The sequence below is a fragment of the Mastigoproctus giganteus genome, chromosome 13 (assembly GCF_048544385.1).
Source record: "Mastigoproctus giganteus isolate SK-2022 chromosome 13, ASM4854438v1, whole genome shotgun sequence".
Lineage (NCBI taxonomy): Eukaryota > Metazoa > Arthropoda > Arachnida > Uropygi > Thelyphonidae > Mastigoproctus > Mastigoproctus giganteus.
The window spans coordinates 57,520,243-57,543,237 of record NC_143587.1 but is presented as its reverse complement, the minus strand read 5'-3'; the positions used below and the strand labels follow the sequence as shown (position 1 = coordinate 57,543,237).

At 37.1% G+C, this 22,995-nt stretch overlaps 1 protein-coding gene across 4 annotated transcripts in view; it reads right to left on the bottom strand.

The window, feature by feature from the left end:
• Ack-like (activated Cdc42 kinase-like) overlaps window positions 1-22,995 on the bottom strand; it is a 335,669-nt gene that overhangs the window by 193,698 nt on the left and 118,976 nt on the right. The window lies entirely within an intron of this gene.

The window sequence follows — 22,995 nt, the reverse complement described above, 5'->3', positions numbered from 1 at the left end:
TTGTAAACGACAGCACGGTACTACAGACCGAGCGATAAAAGATGCACTTTATGATGCTTATTAGGGAAGGGATCTCTTTAAGGGCCTCTCACGGCATGTAATGAAGACAACTTGTGTTATGAGCAATGCGAGGAGGAGCGAGATGATATCCCAATAGCTAGAAGGGATGGAGAGCGGCGGAGGGGGGGGTCACAGCACTCTCCTTAGGAGAGTGCATAAGATTATTCCTGTACCTCTCCCAAGAGTGCTTTTAACTCGCTGAACGGCATAATTGCCATATTAATTAAGAACTGCATATTCGATGCGAAACGTAAGGAAAGGTACACTGATATAGACACCCATGCTAGATGTGCACTGCAAGTCATCTGATTGAAGAAATTTCGTATTCTGAAGAAATATCTTGAGGTTAAACTGTGCAATGAAGTGCGTAGTATCAACCCACATAAAAATATAATATAATAAAATAAAAAAAGTAACTCATGTAATAACTTCCGTCATGACTATGTTTACTTAAATCTGGTTATCAACGTAAGCACTTGATACCGAACACGGCCACAATCAGTGTTTTACTTGACCGAGTTGGGAAAGACAGGAACAGGAAAGCTGCAAAAAGAACAGATCACTACAGAAAGTACTAACACATACATCTGCAAATGGCGCCGGAAGTAAAGCTGACGTCTATGAACTATATAGCACGTAAAATAACATTTAAAAAAAAAAAAAAAAAAAACATGCGGACGTCATTAGTGGCCACGATATGTGACGAATGCAGGCCACTTAATCACTCCGCGTCAACTGATTTAATGGCCTTGAGAGTCTAGACACCCTGCCCGAACACGAAGAGAGTAAATAATCCAAGGAAAGAGAATTGCATTTTTGTCTGGAGTGTTATTGAGATGGGTCCCATTCTAAAAATGAACATAAGTACAGTACATACATTGGTTCATCCTATCACTTCCGCTAAAGAACGGAAACAGCTCACTTATAGTTTATAAAAGATTAATTCATATCGCTAACTTTCGAATGGTGATGGTCAAAGTTCGGCAATTACGAATTGTGCCCCAACCCTGTACTCCGATGTACTATTAGTGGGCAAAAATGAAGTAGAACCTGCCTTTATTTTCACGCTTGAAGCAAACATGTCTTACCACAAAAAGTACAGATGGAAAAAAAAAAAAAGTGATGTTCAATACCCTTGAATATACCAACGTGGCCTTCAAAACCGTCAAATGACCAATGATAATATCCCCTTTGATTACACAAAAGCTCTAGCACTGTCAACAGCCAGTACGAACGTTTCTTATTTGCCACCATCTGTTTCCGGCCACATGTTTCCTTATTTGCAGACGTGTCATCTTTTGTTTACACCATTCGTTATACTGTGCGAATTTGTGAGATTTCCTTTAAAAACAAACTCGTTCGTGGCACTAAAGAATAAAGGGGGCGGTGCCGGTGTAAGAATTTTCTACCGAATATCATTTCTATCATGTGCTGATAATCTTCATAGCTGCAAGAAAAGTAATTTGACGTGGGGTGTATATATGAGAGTGTAAATAGCAATGATGAGCATTCGCTGATATATTGATTACTAGAACTATTTGCGGATTATAGTTAAGTTTCTACGAACTTTGTTTACACTAAACTTCTCCCCTCCCCCCCAACTGAAGACAAACCTTTCAAAGTCGTACTGTAAAAGTCGATTTATTCTGTCAGGAATAATGAAGGAGAAAATACTGATCGTAAATGATCAACTCTGACCAATGACGTAGGTAGAGCTTATAGCGGGGGGGGGGGTGACACCAGGGGCGATTGGCCGTAGTTGCCCTGGCAGGAATCGTCGCATGGTCACCCGAGCCAGTCCTCCCCTAGATCACATGTCTGTTGCAGAGGGTTAATCGATTCTCACAATACGACATTGATAGGTTACTGTCTAGTGCTCTACTCTATCACTTTAACTAACAACTCCTCCTTCCTATTTCTATGTGAATGCTTCTAACTATCATCTCCATCTTTCTATCATTATATTCCCCCCAGTCCCTCCTTCCCCATCTTCTTGCTATATGTCAGGTGGTAGATGACTTTCATCAACCGGTGAAATACCACCACTTTGCTTATTGGAGGCTTGAAGTGGTGAAACCCATGTTTAGTCTCTAGAGCAAAGTTTCCGGCATCCACCTCTCCCCATACTTCTCCTTCAACTCATGCACGGTACTAAGTACTATAGGTTTTGATACCTTTCGTGTTTGGGGTTCTCATAAAAAAAAAAAAAAAAAAAAAATACATCCACTCTCCTTTCCTATATTTCCACGGGCTTCCCCAGACCATCAGTTCTGGGGACGCCCAGCAGGAACTAAAAGATGAATCTAGCCTGCCTCTGCGCAGCTAAAGATGTGAGACAGGGGGCAATCAAACTCGTGTTTATTGTCCCCCGGTTGCTAAATTGCCTGACGCCGGCCACTCAACACAAAAAAAAAAAAAAACATCACACCTTCACATATTCCAACACTACGCACAAACGGCCGGCGATGGCGCTTCCTCACCACAAGAAAACAAAGCGGCGAATGGTGGGAACCCTAGAATCCGCAAAAAAAAAAAAAAAAAAAAACAATAATAATAATAATAATAATTGATAGGTTAACCTTTAGTTGAACGAGGTACAACTTGTAAATACGATTTTTTAAACGAGCAAAATTGAAAACATCAGCTAGCAAGAACTATATGCGCTCGCAGATGCAACAACAGTTCTTCAGGACACAATGAGTTTATTACCGATATGGATGTGTGTTTTGATGCGCGATTTCTTTTTTCCGTGGAAAACGGTTTTTATGCATTATCATTATTTGAACTTAAACTGCTTAGAAGTTTCAGAAACATGAAATATTAAAATAAATTAAAATTAAAAAAAAAAATTTAATCAACTTTGTCGTCTAGATATAATATCTAGTTTGTATTCATTTCCTCCTCCCCTTTTTGTAATGAGATATTGTTGTTATTTAGTTTTTAGGAGCATTAGCAACTAAGGCCATATTGCTCTGGGGATATGCGGTGGTCATTTCCTGACCTTTCCGCATCCTCCGTATTTGGTGGTCACGGGCTCGAACTTGGGTCTAATCAAGAAGCGTGTGCTACGCACTGCTGGCCACCTGGCTACGGAAGCGCCGCTTTTTTTGTAATGAGAGAGAGAGGGGGTAGGATTCATAGAAAACCCAAATATAATAACGAAAAAAAAAAATCAAAATTTAAAACTATTTCGCTTGGGCGGGGGGAGGGAGGGAGAGAGAATTTCAACATTACGTAAACCGCTCATCCTTGCCAGCTAATTAACGCATTTTGCTACATTTCAGTTACATTCGAAAATTCTTTAATTTAATAATCTTCTGAATATTTTTATGTAGCATTTTAAATAGATGAGTTTAAATTTAATGAAAATCCACTGAATATAACCAGAGATATTTAAAAGATTGTATGAATGGAATATTTAGAATGGCTCATTCAAGAGCCAAATAAAAATCATGAATGCACCCAGGGCTATTCTAGTGGAGGATATACGCGGTAGGGCTTAGAATAGATTCGGTCTTTTTTTTTTTTTTTTTCCAGTATTCAAATCCCGGTATTGATACAAAAATACAGGTTTTTCGGTGCTAATTTAAAAAAATAATTATCCATGATTTATTTACATAAGGGTTATAAAATCGAAAACAATAAATCATTAATACTGAGGGATTGTTATACACAGTACAAATGCAACGGAAATCTAAAAACGTCGTGAAACTGTAAGACATAATCTTACAAATATATTTATTAAGTATAGTGTGTGTGAAAGTAAAATATCTCTTAGTAAGTATAGTGTGTGTGGAAGTAAAGCACAAGGAATAACGAAAACATTACGGAAATATTTCCATTAGTGGCAGTAGGCCTGGTAGCGCAATTAAGGTAGGGCAAATATGGTGAAAAGTGGTATGGCAGGTGCGGAAGAGTTAAAATTAAAAGCTTCTGAACAATAGTTTAATCCCTCTATTACACCACTACTTGAGGATGCGACACTTGGTGCTTTTTGGGAAAGGGTATCGGTATGGAGCAGTTCAAAGGTATTGTGAACAGGTGGATCTTGAGGTAAAAGATGAAAGCGTTTCGTTGTGTGGGGAAAATACATATTCTGTTTTCCCACTAAAAATAAGAGCGAGTTTAAAGAATAACACCGTGATTGGGTCGAGTTTAAAATAGATAGGGGGAGATACGTAAATGCATGAAAACCCCAGAGGGGTTTGCACATAAGCTTGCGTATAAAAAAGTAGTACAAGGGGCGATTGTAACTTGCAATCAATTTAATAAATAAATAAATGAGAAGGAAATAAATAGATTGCTCGCACCAAAAGAGGGGTTTGTGGCTGTTGTTCGGAGGGGTTGCAGACTTCCAGTGGTAGTTCTGGGAGTGTCCAGCTATATAGTGAAGGGTTCCGCCGGGCATGTTCCTGTGCTAGAAGTTAATCCGGAAGTTGAATAAAAAGCCAGTCAGATAGTGCCCTGGCTTCTGCTACTGCTGTGGTAATTTTCTTCAGTATTAACAGAGAACTGTTCTCGAAATCCCGAAATAAGACAGTACTGGAAGAGCTATACAGTAGAGATGCAGAGTTCAACTAAGGAGAGAGATCACTGCACTCCGTGGAAGGAACCCGTATAAAGGAATCCCACCGTGAAAGAGAAGGAAGGTAAGTCCTCTGAACTGTGTTGTTTTGGAAATGGTACTTAAAGTGGGAGATTATTTTAGAGTAAGGTTGAAGTTGAAGAAACACGAGAAATAAGGAAATGTTTAGTGTTGAACTGATTTATTAGTTGAAGTTGTAAAGAAAATTGATATCACTAAATTAAGAGAGATTACATGGAATTGTTAGCATTAAGTTAGCAACTTATGGATTGCTGTTGTGAAGAGAACTGATATTAATGATTAAGAGAAATATGAGGAAGTGATTAAGATTGAATTAGTTTAGTGTTTGAAGCTGTAGACAGATTTGAAATTGTTAATTGAGAGAAATTTTATGGAAATGATAGCATGTATTAACAGATTAAATGAGAAAAATGAATACATTAGATGTAAATGAATACCAGTAGATTTGTATGATAAATGACTTTTTTTATATATATTTGTGTCATTGCTCTTGAGAAACTGACAGCTCACATATAATATATATACTGGTGTGTGTGGGGGGGGGGGGTGGGAATATCCCTCAGTTCCTGGAAATTCTCATTTTTTCACGCGGCTTGTAGGGCTTAGTGTTTGAGGGGAGCTGCTGTACGAAAATCATAACAATGGCCACTGACGGCGATACTAAGGTACAGCGAAATAAAAATTAATAAATAAATAAACAAATACCCCTTCCCACAACTTAGATTTGGTTTCCTCACCTCGTCAGTCCCTTTCTTTCGTTAATACGGATATAGTGCCATAAAAGTCAAAAAAGGATATATTTTTTTTATTTTTGATAAAAAGGAAAAGTTTTTCTTAAGATGAGGTAATAAAGGGGGGGGGGGGTAAACTTCAACTCGCTATAACTATCTCAGTACAAAGCACCAAACAGCACAGAATTCAAAAGGACGTTTTCTGCCGCTAATTAAATATGTACCAAAATTTGATCCAATAACACCATTGAGTTTCTTAAGGGCTCACTTGATTTGGACAGGTAGTATGGATGCTTATTTTTTTGTTTTTAGAATAATTGTTTAATAATTTTTGCTAAAATATGTATTATTGTAATAAAAGTTTGATTTAAAACTTGAATTCAAGTAATTACTTGTTTTTTCCTTACTTTATTGCACCTAATTGTCATCAAAATTTATTGCAAAAAATGTTTTTTTTTCTTTTCTTTTTTTTTTTCGGAATACCGGTATCCCGGTTTCATAAATTAAAAATACCGAAATTAAGATTTTGACTGGTATTGTGGGCCCTAACACGCGGGTATATGCCGTATGCCCTCTGGATGTTTTTTTTTTAGATGAATAGCGTATACCTTCTGGTTTTTGAAAGACTTGAAAAAACAAATATTATTAAAATATTTACTGAAAATTAAAAAGTAAATTTATTAGAATTTGATTTTTAGGCAATACTTATATAGTTTTATGCGACAGAAGCGAATTCTATTAATAAGCCTGATATGCACAATATACTCTCTGCTTTTCGTAACATTTATAGAGTATATCTTCTGCTAATTTTACGACTACAGCACTTAATGCACCTAAATACTGATCTTTAGTTCATCACTGCACATGCAATATTCTTGGTCTATATTTCTTAGTTGAAACAGAGGGCTTGTTAGCATATTTTTAAAGACATTTGCGATGCTTTAACGAAGAATTTTCTTAAAATACTTTATAGCCAGAGACTATAATTAAAATAATAAATTTGCTAGTTCCACAATCATTTCTTCTTTCAGGAAAATTAAACATTTGTATGATTAATTTGCGCTTGAGGGGCAAGGAACCGTACAAAGGTCATCATGCAGCCCGTTTGCTGGATATTCCAGAACGGGGTCAATGAGAAAGATTCAATAGCATACAATACAAACTATCTGAAAACAGGATGCTCCTAGTTTGAAACACTAGGAGCATCCGATTTTCAGATGCTCCTAGTATTTCAAAAACTACGCCGAGTTAAAATCCCGTCGTTCATTTGGCAATTTTTTTTTTTTTTTTTCCAAGGAAGACGTCCTTTCTGAATATGCTCCGATCGTGTTCTACACTGTCACTCATCTTCTTGAATGCAGGAAGAGAAAATTCCGAAATGGCCAAAATAAATTGCTTGTGGATCAGTGAACCTACGTGCGTAAAGCTATCTTTAAGATTTCCCAGATTCGACTCATTCTTCTAACATGAAATGATAAATTAGCTCCTGATAGCTAAAACAAAGAGGAAGTCCATTGCGTTTCAACAATAAATAAACTCTGGCTTCTAAACTCAAACGTTATGGGTCGTCTAGGTGAATCCCATTTAATGATACTCTTAAGATATTAGTTTCGCTTTGAAGTGCAACGCATCATTAGGACGGAGAACGCTGGCGAATTCATGAGACAATTATTATTAACGAGTTCCGCTTTTTTTTTTTTTTTTTTTTTTAGCAAGGATGCCAATCTCTCAACTGTGAAGTTCTACTTAGTAAATAAAACACAGTGAGAGCTAAGAGTGTCATCCGCACTTCTTACTTATTTTATTTCTTAAAATAAAAAACCGAACATGTGATTCCGGCAGTACTTCGTGAAAGGATTACATTTCCCTCATTACAAGTCAATTTGCTATCTTTGTGTTATGAACTCCATCTTAAACCAAGAGTTTAAAAACATGGCATTCTTTATCACGAAATAAAGTTTATCCAATCACTGCCGGGCATGATTTGGAGGAGCCTACTAATCATCCGAGTCCAAGGTCATTTAGTATTAATAACAGTGCAGAAACTGATGACTACACCGGTAGGATTAATTAGATTTCAAGCAAACCCCTTCTCCCTTTCTTGGTATGCAGCCTGCTTCATGCGCTATATATGAAGGGTAAGCGAAATTGGCAATACTAAAATACTGGTCAAAGTTTAACTCCTTGAACTTTTGAAGTTTCTATTCCACAGTCCGAAGGATAAGACAAACGGCAAATTTACACGCATCACAGTGTGTGTGTGAGTGAGAGAGTAGCAGTAATCATCCACAAGGGGTAAAGGGGAGGAAACTTGATACGAATTCAAAGAGTCTAAAGGAGAATGAAAGCAAAATTTCCGAATGAAATTTTGAAAACAAAAATTACGGGGATTTCCAATTTATACAACAATTATGAAAAAGTTCACCTGATTCACAAAATTAAAAAGTTCACCTGTTGAAACAAATATCGTTAAAGCTGAACGATTAAGTGACAAAATAGTTATTGCTTCTGCATGAAATTTTCAAGTAAACTGAGTTCTGATAGCAACTAAAGAGGGGTGGAGAGATAGAACTTACTTAGATTTAATATCTATTGGATTCCCTGATTCAAATATACTAGCATGAATTAAAAAAAAAAAAAAAAAAAACTTTCCCATAATAATTTCTCAGATGACTGCAAAACATAAATAACTAAATACATAAAATAAAATAAAAATAGGAAACAACTTTGATATCATCGCGACAAGGTCTGGAGCCGAATTGCGCTAAAAAGTGAAAATGTTAGAATTTTTTATGTTTTTATTTTGTAATGATTTGGAATTGTATCTGTTTGCGTTGAAGGCGAGAAAAAAAAAAGAATTAAAAATGATATCTTAATATTCTAAGCCTGGAATAATTTCAGCAAAAACTAAATGTCCCAATAATCAAAAATCACTCAAAAAGAGTTCGTCTAACTTTAAAGTAGGACTAATCAACGAACTGATGAACACTACGTGAGAAGAACATTCTGTTCTTTTAAGACAATTCAAGGAATAAGAGAGAAATTACAAAACGTTACGGATAGCTTGTTCCGTCACATTTTAAAATTTGTTTTCCAAGCGTTGGGAACCAGCATCACAAAGGAATTGCAAGATTTCTTGTCAACGATGTTTATTTTAAGAACAAATTTCATAGGCGAATGCAGATGCTCATTTAGATGAGCCTGGTGTATTCGTCTCACTGGTTGCATGCCCACATGATTTTGGCTCTTTACACGATCAATAGTAGAAGACAGCTAGTCAAATCTTTCAAAACAAACGGAGTATATCAACAATCAGAAGAAATTAAAGGAATGATGAATCTCGATTTAGTCGACCTATAGAAACAAGGATGCCAAACATTTCTTACAAAAACTGATCAGCAAAATTGTTCACGCACGAGAGAAATATAAAAAAGCAGCAGCTGGAGAATGTGGACTATCTGAGCTGACTGACCTGCTCAATTTGCATTGAAAAGCTTACATTATTAAAAAATAAATAAAAGGCTATTACATGGGGCTTTGTCCTTGTAAGATCTTTGGGCCTGGCCAAGCTTCGTAAACAAAGCTTAGTTTTTCAGTCATCTCAAAATGGTTAATAGCTTCGTTTTAACACGTTCAGTTTTCAGCAAGGCTAGGAAATGGGCGAATTTTTAGAGAACTATCGATTCGATTTTAAGAAAGCTGCTAGATTCGTTTTGACACTGACGAAATGAAAAATATTTTGTATAACATCGGCTCAAAAGATAATCTATCACTAAATGAGTGGGCGTAGTAGTAAGGTTTTAGGAACATCAGCGACTAAGGCCACACTGCTCCGTGTATATTGTCTATAAATTACACGTGTTCTGAGGTCGATTTTCTGTTTGCCAGACAAAAAAAATGAGTTTCTGGAAGGAAAAAAAAAAAAAAAAAAACGTGCTACCCTCGCCGGAGACCGACTAACTCAGCCACGTTGTGAAAAAATACCCGGGGAAATACTAAATACTGGTCAAAGTTTAACTATAAAAATTCCTCTCGTTATCGACGGGACTCGAACTGAGGTCTTTTCCACCCGGTGTGGGGAGGACAGCAAGCCCACCAACTGTGCTACCGACGAGAATGAGTGGCCGACAAACTATTTTATAAATTCTGAAGAAAGTTCTAAATATTTTTTTTGGATATAATGCATGTAGATTGCGCATTCAAGTACAACATTCTTTCAAATGAGCTCAGCCAGGTTAACAAGAAAAAAAAAAAAAAAATTCACACAAATTCCTTACAGCACAAATAAATCGCTACGATGACAATACGGTCCAATGGAGCAAGAATTCAGTTCCGATAAGGAAATTCACACTTAAGTGCCGAGAGTAGAGGGTACGCTTAGCATAGCAGAACATAAATACAACTATATCTTGAGTAAGTCTCAGGTTCATCGAAAACGAGTCTTCAAAGAAATGCATTAAGCTAATAGCAAATTTGCATGAGGAAGCCGGACAAAAAAAGTTATTTGTAGTAACTTTTTTTCGTCCGGTTCGTATTTATAGCATAACAGATGGAATACGTGAACTTCTACGTTTGTCTGCTTACATGATTGAAATTGGAGTATAGGGTTACCGTCTTCTCTCTCTCTCTCTCTTTTTTTTTTTTTTTTTTTTTTAATGAAAACCCTAAACACGAACCGCATTAAAACCTATAGTATTTAGTACCGTGGGCAGGTTGAACGTTGGGAAGATGAAAGAAGAGACTTGTTGACCTATACTTGAATTTATGTAGATTGAAATATTCAGGAAATACGTGTAAAGGGAGGTTGTTCCAGAAAACGTTAGTTGAAGAAATAAATGAGGAAGAAGAAAAGTTCGTTCTATGAGTTTGAAGCTGGACAATAAAAAGGATGCTGACAGGTTGCAGCATGTGTTCGGACTAGTTTGGAAGAGAGAGCAGGAATTATAATAGTCAATTCAGAAGAACAGTGCCCATGAAAATATCTATAGAAAAAGAATGCAATAGAAACAGAACATCTATGAAATAGAGAGAGGTTATGGGTCACCTTCCAAACTGAAGGAAAACTTGCTAAATTAAAAATTAATTTAGCAAGGAATAATAATAAATAAATAAAATCTTGCGAATAAAGAAAAAAAAAAGAAATTTCACGTGTATATAAATATGAATATAATATTCAAGCTGTAAAAAGACCTTAAAACATTTTTATGAAACAACTACATTACATCAAGAGAGTAAGGCTCACCGGAACCCACTAACGTAGTCGAGCTCAGAATTACACCAATACAGGCGCTCGAGCTGACCATGGTTCGAACCACAAAACTACTAAACACACATAAAAATATATATGTTTGTCAAAATGAATAGTTATAAACTCTTCTAATCTATGTGATCGTGCCGGAGTATAAGCAAAACATTTTGTGATCGACTTCGAAAAAAAAAAAAAAAAAAAAAAATGTACCGTCTAACCAATTTTGAGAAGAAAAAAACTCTTTAAAATCTCAGGAAGTTTAATGCTCCAGTCCTACGCTGCATCAAAAGGTTGATACGTAAAAACGCAATGATCATATTTTCTGTGTTGTTACGGAAGGAATGTATACATCTTTGTAAGTAAAAAAAAAAAGTTTATAAATGTATACATTTTTGTAAGAAAATAAGCTATTCCCCAAATGAGAGAGAGAAAAAAAAAAAAGTGTCATAATTGATTACTCACTTCCGCATAAAGGGAAGCCTCTATCATTCCTTTATCCTTACGTGTTTCAATTGCCGGGAGTCGCGTATGACAGCAAACTGTGCTTAATATGCATAACACAGCATAATTTTCATTTTTTCAATCCTGAAAAACTAGTAAGCAACTCTTCAAGTCCTAACTTCTCAACATGTACCCTATTTGATAAAATAATAATAAAATAAAAAGTACAGCGCTTGGTATATGTTTTTCTTATATACACACACACACATATATATATACACACGTTAAAGAAATTATATACTGTACATATATACAGTAAAACATGGATAAGAAATTCCCGCATAAGAAGTTTTCCCCTGTGTTTCGTTTCTTAAGTCCCAATTTCAACTCTATGTTGTAATGCATTATTTTCCGACTTAAGAAGTTCCCGAGTAAAAAGTTCGTGATAAAGAATATACAGTGTATTATTATAATGACGTTTTCCCATTTAATAGAAATTATTTATTTTTAATATTAAAAAATATTAAACAATACAAACATTATTTGGTAATCGAACAAGTTAGTGCCAAGCATCATTTTAGTTAAAACTACCAAACTAAGTGAAATGGCATAATTTTTGATATACATGTATCTCATATTGTGAATGCTATCACAAAACGAGTTGCCCTGATTGGAAGTAGTGCAATATCAAGGCAACTCGTTTTGTGAAGGCATTCACAATATGAGATATAACAAAAACGATGCACAGTGGTCTCAGACAGTTTTTAAGTTCTGTACAGTGGGATCAACTGACGATGTTACCAACAGTAAATTCCAAGTGGGAAGCATTCAAGGAATTAATAATGGAAGCTACTAAAAGTTTCATACCTATTAAGAAATATTGTTCAAGGTTTAGGCCTAAATGGTTATCAAATGAACTAATGAGACTCGTGACAGAGAAGAGAAATGCATGAGATGCATATAAATTATCAAGCGACTCAGAAGCCTATGGCAGATATAAGCTAGTCTGTAATCAGGTCACAAAGGAGGTTAGGCAGGTGAAGGCAGATTACGAGAAATCTTTGGCAAAAGATGCTAAGAAAAACAGCAAATATTTCTTTACTTATATAAACTGTAAAAGGAAGGGAATGAATCTGATTGGTCCACTGGATATCGATGGTTCGACTGTTGATGATCCTGCTCAGATAGCAAACAAACTGAATGAGTATTTTGCATCTACATTCACATATGAGGAGTTATTAAGGTTTGAAAATGGCAGAAGGTTATCAAATTGTAGCAGGGTGCTTGATGATTTTGTAATAACTGAGAGCAAAGTGGAGGAGAAATTGTTGAAGTTAAACATAAGAAAGGCAGCTGGGGTGGCTGGGATCTATCCAGTTATATTAAAGGAGGCGGCAAAGCAACTAAGCAAACCCTTAGCCATAATTATGAGAGCATCCTTGGACTCAGGAGAGGTCCCCACGGACTGGAGATGTGCAAATGTATCCCCAATTTGCAAAGGGGGATCAAAGGGTGACATGAGTAATTACAGATCAGATAGTTTAACTTCTGTTCCGGGTAAAATAATGGAGTCACTGGTTAAAGATACATTGCAGGATCATCTAGACAAGACTGCAGCAATAATTCAGACACAGCATGGTTTTGTCAAGGGAAAGTCTTGTCTGACAAATTTGATAGGATATGATGTGGTTACAAAGGAACTGGACGCAAAAAATAATTTTGATATCATATATTTGGATTTCAGGAAAGCTTTTGACACTGTTGCGCATGGAAGACTATTGTACAGATTGGAGCAGAATGGTATTAAGGGTAAGTTGCTACAATGGATAAAGGATGGTTGAGTGGGAGAAGACAGAGGGTGGTAATTAATGGGTACTGCTCTTCGTGGACTAATGTTATTAGTGGAGTCCCACAGGGTTCGGTTTGGGTCCACTATTGTTTTGTATATTTATCAGTGATATTGATGAAGGTATATCAGGCTTAATGTCGAAGTTTGCAGGGTTCTTAATGACAGTAATGGCAGTGTGCTACTGCAACAGGATCTAGATAATTTGGGCAGATGGGCTAAGAAGTGGCAACTGAAGTTTAACCTTGACAAATGCAAAGTACTGCATATGGGTAGAAGTAACCCCATAGAAACGTACCAAGTGTGTGGTACTACCCTTAAGGTGGTAAAAAATGAAAAGGCCTTGGAATAATTGTGCAGTCAGATATGAAGTTTTCTGAGCAATGCAGACAGGCTGCCAGGGCAGGTCATGGGGTTTTGTCAATGACATATAGGAATTTTGCTAGCAGGGAGAAGGAGGTGATTGTCCCTCTGTATAAGGCAATGGTCAGGCCGCGCCTTGAGTACTGCGTACATTTTAGGAAGGATGTAGATTTGCTTGAGCGTGTACAGAGAAGGGCAACAAGATTGGTGAGGGGAATGAAGTGATCCTCTTACCAAGAGAGGCTTAAGTTCTGCAAATTGCAGCAGCTGGAGACTAGACACCTGCGCGGTGATCTGATTGAGGTGTATAAGGCCTTGAATGGGTTGAGCACGCTGAATTCTGATGGGATCCTTCCACTTGTTCAGATTACGAACCTAAGGGGACATAAATTCAAATTAAGAAAAGACAGATGTAGAATAGATGTGCCGAAATTTGCCTTTAGCCAGAGGGTGGTTAATTGCTGGAACAAACTTCCATCTGTCGTTGTGGAAGTTGATAGGTTAAATAAATTTAAGGGGGAACTGGACAGGCATTTGGAGGGAATGGTGTGATTTTTTTTTTTTTTTTTTTTTTGGCTGATGCTGCATAAGCTCATACACTTGCTTTCTTGCATCACATGCCACTACTACTATTTCCCCTACTTCAGTTTTACTACCACCTATAATTATGCTTGACACTAACTTGTTCGATTAGTGAATTTTTCGTAGTCTGAGGCTTTTCAGCACTAAAACCTTTTAGTATAAACATTTTTATATAATGGAAGCGACATATTACAATTGTTTTCGTTGATATCCAGAATCGGATACGTCGACCACGTTAAGAGTTAAGTTCTGATGGTTGTGAACAGTTCTGAATTACTTAGTGGACTGTTGCTCTGTCTTATTGTAACTGTGACCTTTTAAGGCGTGTTCAAACTCCAAAGGAGTTCATTCTTCCAACTTGGTAATGAGTTTAATGAACAGAATGTTAAGCAATTAGAAATCCTCAGTTTAAAAATGGTTTCCATAGGCAGAGCAAAATATTTATAGCCGACCGGGCTAGCCGGGTAGGTAAAGTGCCTGCCTAGCAACCCAAAGGTTGCGGATTCGATTCCCGCCTCGGGCTGGATATTACGATGGTGCCGAACCAACCGGTTGATTGGATATCCCGGCCACGATACACGAAGGAAGCAAGAAAAAACTGGTTCCTTCGGGTATTGATCACATCATACGAAATATATATATAAAATATTTATAAATTCTGAAATAGTACTTAAAAATCATCTTTAACTTATGTATGTGTTTTTTTTTTTTTTTTTTATTTGTGTAGCTAATATTTCATACCCTTAGGTCATCTTCCCCATCTATGAAGTTTTCCCGCGTAAGAAGTTCTAAATCTCCAGTCTTTTGGAAAACTTCTTATCCGGGTTCTATTGTATATGGTTTCTTTAAATATTCTAATACGCCATCCAGAAGCAATTGCAGTTTATAATTTCATTGTTTCTACAACTGCCGATATAAAGGCGATAAAGGGTTGCGCATGTTTTGTGGTAATGTACGGACTGGAATGCACAATCGTGATTACCCACGGAACCACAGCCACTTCATTTTGTCACCGATAAATGAATAGTTTACACAAATAACTGGTTTAAAATTTACTCAAGGCTGCCGTGGCCGAGTGGTATACGCTTTGGATAACCGTGGTTCAATCCCGCGTGGCCGCTAAACCCGGTTATGTTTCTTGTGAACTCCTCAGACCGTATGATCGTCCCCGAGTGTAAACAGAAAATTTATTTTACTGAAATAACGGTATCTGTAAATGCCTAATCAAAATTATGTTATTAAATCTAATCTACTGTATTATTTTTTTTTATATGAAGCATTTGGTAAAATGCATTGAAAATCTAAATCCATAGCAAATCTATTTGTCAAGGGAGGGGAGGGAAAGAATATCTGTTAGAATTTAAGCCACGACCGCTTCGACATGGGACGCACCAAACATCCTATCTAGGATTAGTACTAGGACTGACTTACAGGTTGGAAATTTACCTAGTAGGACAGGACAAACAAGAAAGAAGAAATTTATCAGCACTCCAAATTTCCTATCGAATTTACAAGTATAATTTCGTTGACCATAAATATCTTATTGTAAAATTACAACTTACCAATGCTAAAAAGTCAAAATCTCAACAACCAACAGAAAGACGAGCACATACAGTAGCTACACTTCTCGGACTGGCATCATGATCAAATTTAACGAGTAGCACAGAAAGTCCACTTCCGCATACACAAAATTGGCCGGCCGAACCGTTAATTAACAATGTAAATGATACTCATTCTTTTCCCTCTTCCGTTACGATAGATAACAACAATTGTTGATGCGTTTATCTCCACGCCCATTTGTCACGACCACCTCTGTGTCGATCGCTGCGGGGGTTATCAGATCGCGAAGAGTGAGGGTATTTGGTGGGCAGAAAGGCCACTAGTTTTTCCACTCCAACAAAGGGCGGTAACAAAGTGTCAAGTGAGGGCACCGAGCCGCTACCAGACACAAGGGGTAACAACGATGGTTTCCTGCACACAATGATGCCAAACACACCCACCCAAAGCGCTGAAGATAGAGCGGAAGGTGTAAAATCAAAACCAGGGATTAAAAATTAGTCACTGTACACGCTTCCGTATTCGAGATACTATATATGTATATGCTGTAAAATAACCGATTTTCGATCATTCGTGAAAGTATCGCTTTCAAAACAAAAGAGAAAACAAAAGCAGAATTTAAATCTGCACTATTTACTGTAATTTATTTATCTATCGTTCGGCTACCCGATCCTCTTGATGCCTTGTTCGCATATATATATGTGTGTGTGTGTGTGTGTGTGTGTGTGTGCGAACATTGGGTTTTATATAGTGGTGGAGATTGAACCCGCTCTCTTAGGGAGCGACGCGACTTGTATACATACTAATCGTATCGAAAATAAGTAATGTTCTATAAAGAAACTCGTTGCGATTCTATCAGTATATTTTTATGACAATAAACACATTACTTGATATGTCTTAACCTGAACGTTTCGCGGATCCTCTGAAACTGGTCTACGAACCCCCAGGGGTCCGTGGACCGTTTAGGAAACGCTGATTTAGACAATTAGACATTTTTAATGTATTTAAATATCGTAGATTTCAGAAAGTATCAACAAAATCACACTAACTGATGTCAGATGCGTAGGTGTATTTTTGAATTTTTGAAAACTGAAGTACCTCGTGAAATTTTAAAATTGGAGTATGCATTATACTTTTCACGAACTAATGCTGCTAATGAAAACATTTTTTTCTGTGGTGAATAAAATTTGGGCTACTGGAACAATGCAACTAAAGTTGAAATGGTTAAAAAAAAAAAAAAAAAAAATTTCTACATTTTCAGAAGCGTCCAGATTGTGTCCGCTCTTGTCACCTCAAGACTGGTGAGCATAGTTTCGTAGATGCTGTAAGCGTACAATTCAGCGCGAGGCGAAAGATTTAAGTGACTTTGAACGTGCCATGGTAGCGAAGACAGTCGCGCTGCTATGAGCATCTCGGAAATTGCAACCCTGCTACAGTTTTCACGTACAACTGAACGCATTTTTTCTATGGTGAAAAAATTTGGACTATTGAAACCACACGATATATCAAGATTAGTCCAACAGAGATCCTGTGAAAGGGCAGTCTGAGGAGAATCTAAAGTTTGGGGGGGGGGGGGGGGAAGCTAAAGCGGCGTTCCGGGGAATCATTAAGCTTTAATTATCATGTATAAGTAAAAAAATCCACATTATTTTGATCACGGGGAGAGAGGGCTATAGTCTATTTACCTGGGACTGCCCCTGTCCTATCACTGAAAACACTAGTTGGACAAGCTTTCACCAGGACCGTTTTAAGAACTCTCGGCCCCCACCCCCGGCCGAATTTCCAAATGCGGCCCCTATTCAGTTCAAATTTCGTTTTAATTTTTTTTTTCTGGGTCTCTCTTAGTCGCATTCCTAACTCTAAGTGAGGCCCCTGGCGTCCGCTCGGTGCGCCCATGCGTCAAAACGGTCCAGGCTTTCACAACCCTAACAACAGTGATAACCAAAGAGGGATTTCAGAACAACTCGTCGTACCGTCACGGATGCGGTATCGCAGCCGACGACTGAACCGGGTTCCATAACTTTCATTCCTGTCAGCAAACAAACAAGAAGGTACGGTTACAATAATGGCACATTATCCTGTCGGAAGAAACTGAGTCAGTATGGACTAACATCCCTGTGGTACGTTTTCGACACCTAGTTGAGTCCATGTCAAGACGAATCCAGGTTGTTATGAGGGCTAAAGGGGAGAGAACTACAGTATTCGTATTATGTCGAATAATACATTTTACCTGATAAAATGTATTATTCAACATAATGGATACCCCACAGTTGTTTCGCCTTGTAATGAATTGCTTTCTTGGTAACATTAAGAGTGAAAATTACAAAGAACCACATTACATTAATTAGATTGAAAATTAAGGAAATGTCAACCAAGGTCCATTATCTACGCACTCACTAGATTTTTTTCTGATCAAACCTGGGCGATGCTAGTGGAGAGGTACCAAGGAAGTCGAAATAACACCATCATGGGTGATTTTAGTTCGGGATGATCATGCTGACTGTTTTTAAGGATTTTTTTTTAATTACTCGAGGAGGGTTCCTACTTTAATTCGTGATTTTTTACTTGCTTTTTTAATACTCCATTCTGTAGAGAAGTTAAAGATTGTTAATAACTCTTATATAGTATTACTGCCATGCAAAAAATAAAATCATATTGGAATCAGCACTCTAATTCTTAAATAAACACCAAGAAATGCAGATAAACAGAACCGTTCTTGAAAATTTGTTAATAGTGCTATTTTAATTAATGTATTACTGACTATATTAATTATAAGTGGAGCAGGATCTTTTCCAAGAATTTTAAAATTACGTTTCATTAAAATCTAGCCTGGACTTATGCTGCTCTATTTTGATACTAATAATGTTTTTGGAAATGTGTCCATTTTGTAATGAGAAAGCATATTTTTTTTTTTTTTTTTTAAATATTAAAGCAATGAACCATAGATACAAATAAAAAAAAATCCGTCATTCAGTCAAAACTCCAGTTTTTTTTTTTTTTGTTGTTGTTGTTTTTCGCTTCCGCATCTTGAAAATTTTATCAACATGAATACAAAAATAAGTCTAAAATAGAAATACAATTCTTGCTGAGAAACTAATTATTTTTATTATTATTATTTGCCTCCCACAACAGAAATGAATGAATCCGTTTGAGTATTACGTGGGATGTGTACTTCCTCCTCTTGATAACAGGATATGTCCAATGTGCGGAAGCGTCAATAAGTATATTAACCGCTCTGAGAAGTGTTGAAGTTTAGTTGGGAGGAACTTCTTTCCAAATAGCCTATTATTAACCGACACACTATAATGTATGTGTTCATCTACAAATTATCAAAAATACTCTAGATATAACTATTGCAAAATAAATATAAATCGACGGAAATTACTGTGATGCAAGCAGCGTAGTGACTAATAAGCAAACATTATACGAAGAGGTAGGTTTGTTGATTTGCTTATACTCGATAAATTTGTCGAATAGTAAATAATTGTGCAACTTTTATTAAATCATAGTAGGTCACGTAGCAGTGACCTACTGTATCATAAGCTACAGAAAGGTGAGGAGACTGTAGGGAAGTAGAGATAAGTTTGGGGGCGAGGAGTGGTCTAGCTTTTGGCGTCTTTATCCTCAAAATTAAAGCCTACGAATTATATAAAAATAATAATAAAAAAATGACACAAATTCAATGAAAAAACAAACGCAACGTGTTTCCTTCAATGAAAAACCCAAAATCATCATTACGATGTCGAGACATTAAACGTAATTATTTGCTTATGTTACTTCCAAAAATCATACTTGAAATAATCATAAAACTTATACTCGCATTTTTAATTATAGAACTTTCTGAATATTTTAATTATATTTTTCATGTTTTAATTATAGAACTTTCTTTAACATTCACTGCTTTCAACGTTTTTCTCAAGACAATTCTATAAAACATAGCATTTTTACATAAAAATTATTATTTTTAAAAAGTGCTCTAACATTTTCTTCAATGATTTAGACAGAAAAATATGCATTATTGTGATTATGGGCAAGGAAATCGGGTAAAGAACAAAACATATATATGGGATAACAGATTTATCATGTACATATATGGGATAACAGATGTATCATGTACTTTAGCATGTACATATTGTTTTATCTCGCTATCATTGAATCTGTCCAAGTGAAAATGGTGATGGAGGGAGAAGATTCTTACCTCAATTTGATAATCCGATTAAACACCTAGTCATCCCTTGAAAATAGTAAGAACTTTCTTTCTTTTTTTTTACAGAAAACATCCAGATTTTATATAAAACATTTCATATAATTCAGGGTTCGCCTACTGCTAACTGGAGGAACATATACACTGCTACAACAGTTTCCTAGAAAACTCATTATAAAAGGAAATTAGCTTGATGCATTATTACTTTTTCAACCCATTAACCCTGCACGCAAGTATATTATACCAGAACCAATTTGAATGGTATGAGATGAGGCATTATATTCATGGGGTAGATTAGCAAGTTCACCTCAGAATTCCACCTGAAAACTGTTTTTCTTCACCCTCTAAAAGTAATCCAATTATGACATTACGCCAAACGTAGCATATGAAACAAGTTGACATGAAAACAGGGATCTCCAACAGTTGTTTTTCATTTCTGAAAAACGTTTAAATGCCAGTCGTTAGATCAAGCAACTACTACGATCCTATTCACAAGTACTCCGCCAACACACAGCACACACTCTATACGCATTCAACACGGCTTTCTGTGACGCTACTCCTTGGTCATGATTCATGAATAACCAGGTCATTCGCCCGACTGTCTTAGCAGCCACCACGTGTGAAGAAAGAATGCTCATGGCTGAGGCAGCATAAGCACAAGGGTGAAGTGAGAGAGAGAGACCAGATAGTCACTTAAGGCGGGTGAAGAGGGATGGTGGTTGGAACGCTGCCAACACTGCTTTCCACGCTGTTCACATCATGGCTTAAAAACACACATTTTCAAAACATGGTCCGTACTAACAATGGACTGGCTGATCCCGATGTTTACGCTTCCTATCCATTCCTCAGATACAGCTGAGAGCATTTATTCGGATGTGTGTGCCAGTATTTTAAAAAAGTACATTCCTGATGTGGCAAATCAAACTATACCGAGAAATGCCCAAAAGAACTTGCCGATTTAACATAAATATAACCTTCATCTAAAAATAAATAGCTTTAAATAGTCTTCTGGGGTATTTATTTACTTGCTCCTCTTTCTAGAGAAAAGTTTAGAACCGGGTGGCTAACCTCAGCTCAGTCAAGTTTGAGTGAGAGAGTGAAGATAGAATACGTTCTATACACATGAATGTAGAAACATTACACGACATACCATAAGAAATTCTACTTATCTTCATAATGTTTCATTCAAAATGGGAATAATATCTTAGAGATATTTTTCACAAACGTACATAGTAGAAAAGCATATATATACACTAAGTGATCACTCAATTATGACCACCCTTATGAAAACTGAATGCGATCCGTTGACCACGTGAGGTACGAGAGTGTGCAGTTAGTCGACCTACGTAGCACAGATAGGATGTCAGTGGTTCAGTAGGTAGTAAAATTCCGAGCGTGATGGGTAAAAGGAAGGATTTATCGGACTTTGATAAAGGACTGATTGTGGGAGTTTGACGAGCTGGTACCTTGATTTCCCAAACGCCTAAACTGGTGGGGTTGTCGAGAGCAGCCGTTGTTAAAGTGTACCAGGACTGGCGTCAAAATGGTCAAACAACGACCCGACGGCAAAACTGCAAAGGTCAGCGAAAGGTTAATGTTAGAGGTTAGCGCCGGGACCGACGACTCGTACAGGCGAACAGGCGCAGCACTGTTGAAGAGTTCACTACCCAATACAACATGGGCCAACCTGGAACAATATCTGGCATGACCACGCGTCGCACGTATGAGATATGCCAGCAGACGACCCCTACGGCATCCTCTCCTAACCAAGGTTCATCGGCTTAAAAGACTCGCCTGGTGCAAAGAGCATTAAAGTTGGACGTTAGAAGACTGGAAGAAGGTGTGCTGGTCGGATGACTCACGTTATTTACTCCACACTGTGGATGGTCGTGTACCAATTTGGCGTCAACAACATGAGGCTCTTCATCCATCAATGCATGGTATCAAAAGTGCAGGCCGGTGGAGGCGGTTGTATGGTGTGGGGCATGTTTCACTGGCAGGAACCTATACCCCTGGTGCATGTGGAACAACGTATCACTGGTCTCCGCTATCGTCAACTGCTTGCTGATTATGTACACCCCGCTACGTTACACTTTTTTGCCGAATGACGATGGTGTCTTCCAAGATGACAATGTGCCGAGCCATCGGGCACTTGATGTGCAGGAATGTTTTGAGGAACACAGTTCTGACTTCCAGCATATCGATTGGCTACCGAACTTTCCCGATATCAATCCTATAGAACACTTGTGGGACACTATGGAAAGGCATATCAGACGTCTGGATACAATAATCACCTCCATACCTGCATTGCTAGCCGCATTACACACAGCTTGGTTGGCCATACCTCCCGAACGCTTCCGACATCTTGTTGAATCAATGCTACGTCGGATAGCTGCTGTACTGAGGGCAAAAGGAGGATCTACGAAGTATTAGGTAGGTGATCAAAATTCAGTGATCACTCACTGAATAAGAAAACAACAGTTTAAAATATTATTAATAATGGTTTATGGACCAGGGACACTGCTATAATTATGCAGAAAGTACCCAACGACCATAACGGCTACATATACTCCGTAATGACGAGTGCAGTAACGTTAGCGCTTTGCCATTCTCTACTTAAACTTATATATATAAATAAAAAATAAATTTTGTTTATACTCCGGACAACCAAACAGTCAGGAGTTCACAAGATAGACAGAATACAAGAAACAGCATCGTATTTAGCAATCACGGGCTTGAACCACTCGGCTACGGGAACCGTTAAAGAATTTTAGCGGGATTTGAACCCAACATTATAAACTTAGAGGCAAGTGTGTTAGTTGTCTGACGGCACTGGGGTTTCCCCCCATCTCCGCTTAACTATGGGCTAGTGTAGAGTGTGTTTGGTGTCAAACGACACCAGGGGTTCCCCCCAACTGGGCTACTGAGATATTTTATATATACTGTATGTGTGTTGGTTTTTTTTTATTTATAACAGCGAGCACTACATTTCAAGACATACTGGTCTTTTGACTGCACGACAGTGGAATACACACAATGAAATAAAAAATAAAATTTATATATGCACACATACTAATACTGTATATTACTTTACAAAGTATTAATGTTTTTAAACGTACAGTAAATTTTATGTACAAGAAAGAATTATGTTTTGATGCGTTTGTAGTTTATTGCGGATTCCACGGGGCCAGTGGACATACATATATATATATATATATATATATTTTTTTTTAATGAAAAGTCTTCGATTATATCAAATATTCTAACAGAGATCGAATCTGTTTGTAAATATATAAATAAATATACATGCATTTTGTTTTGTTTATAATTCGGGAAGGCCATATAGGATCAGAAGAG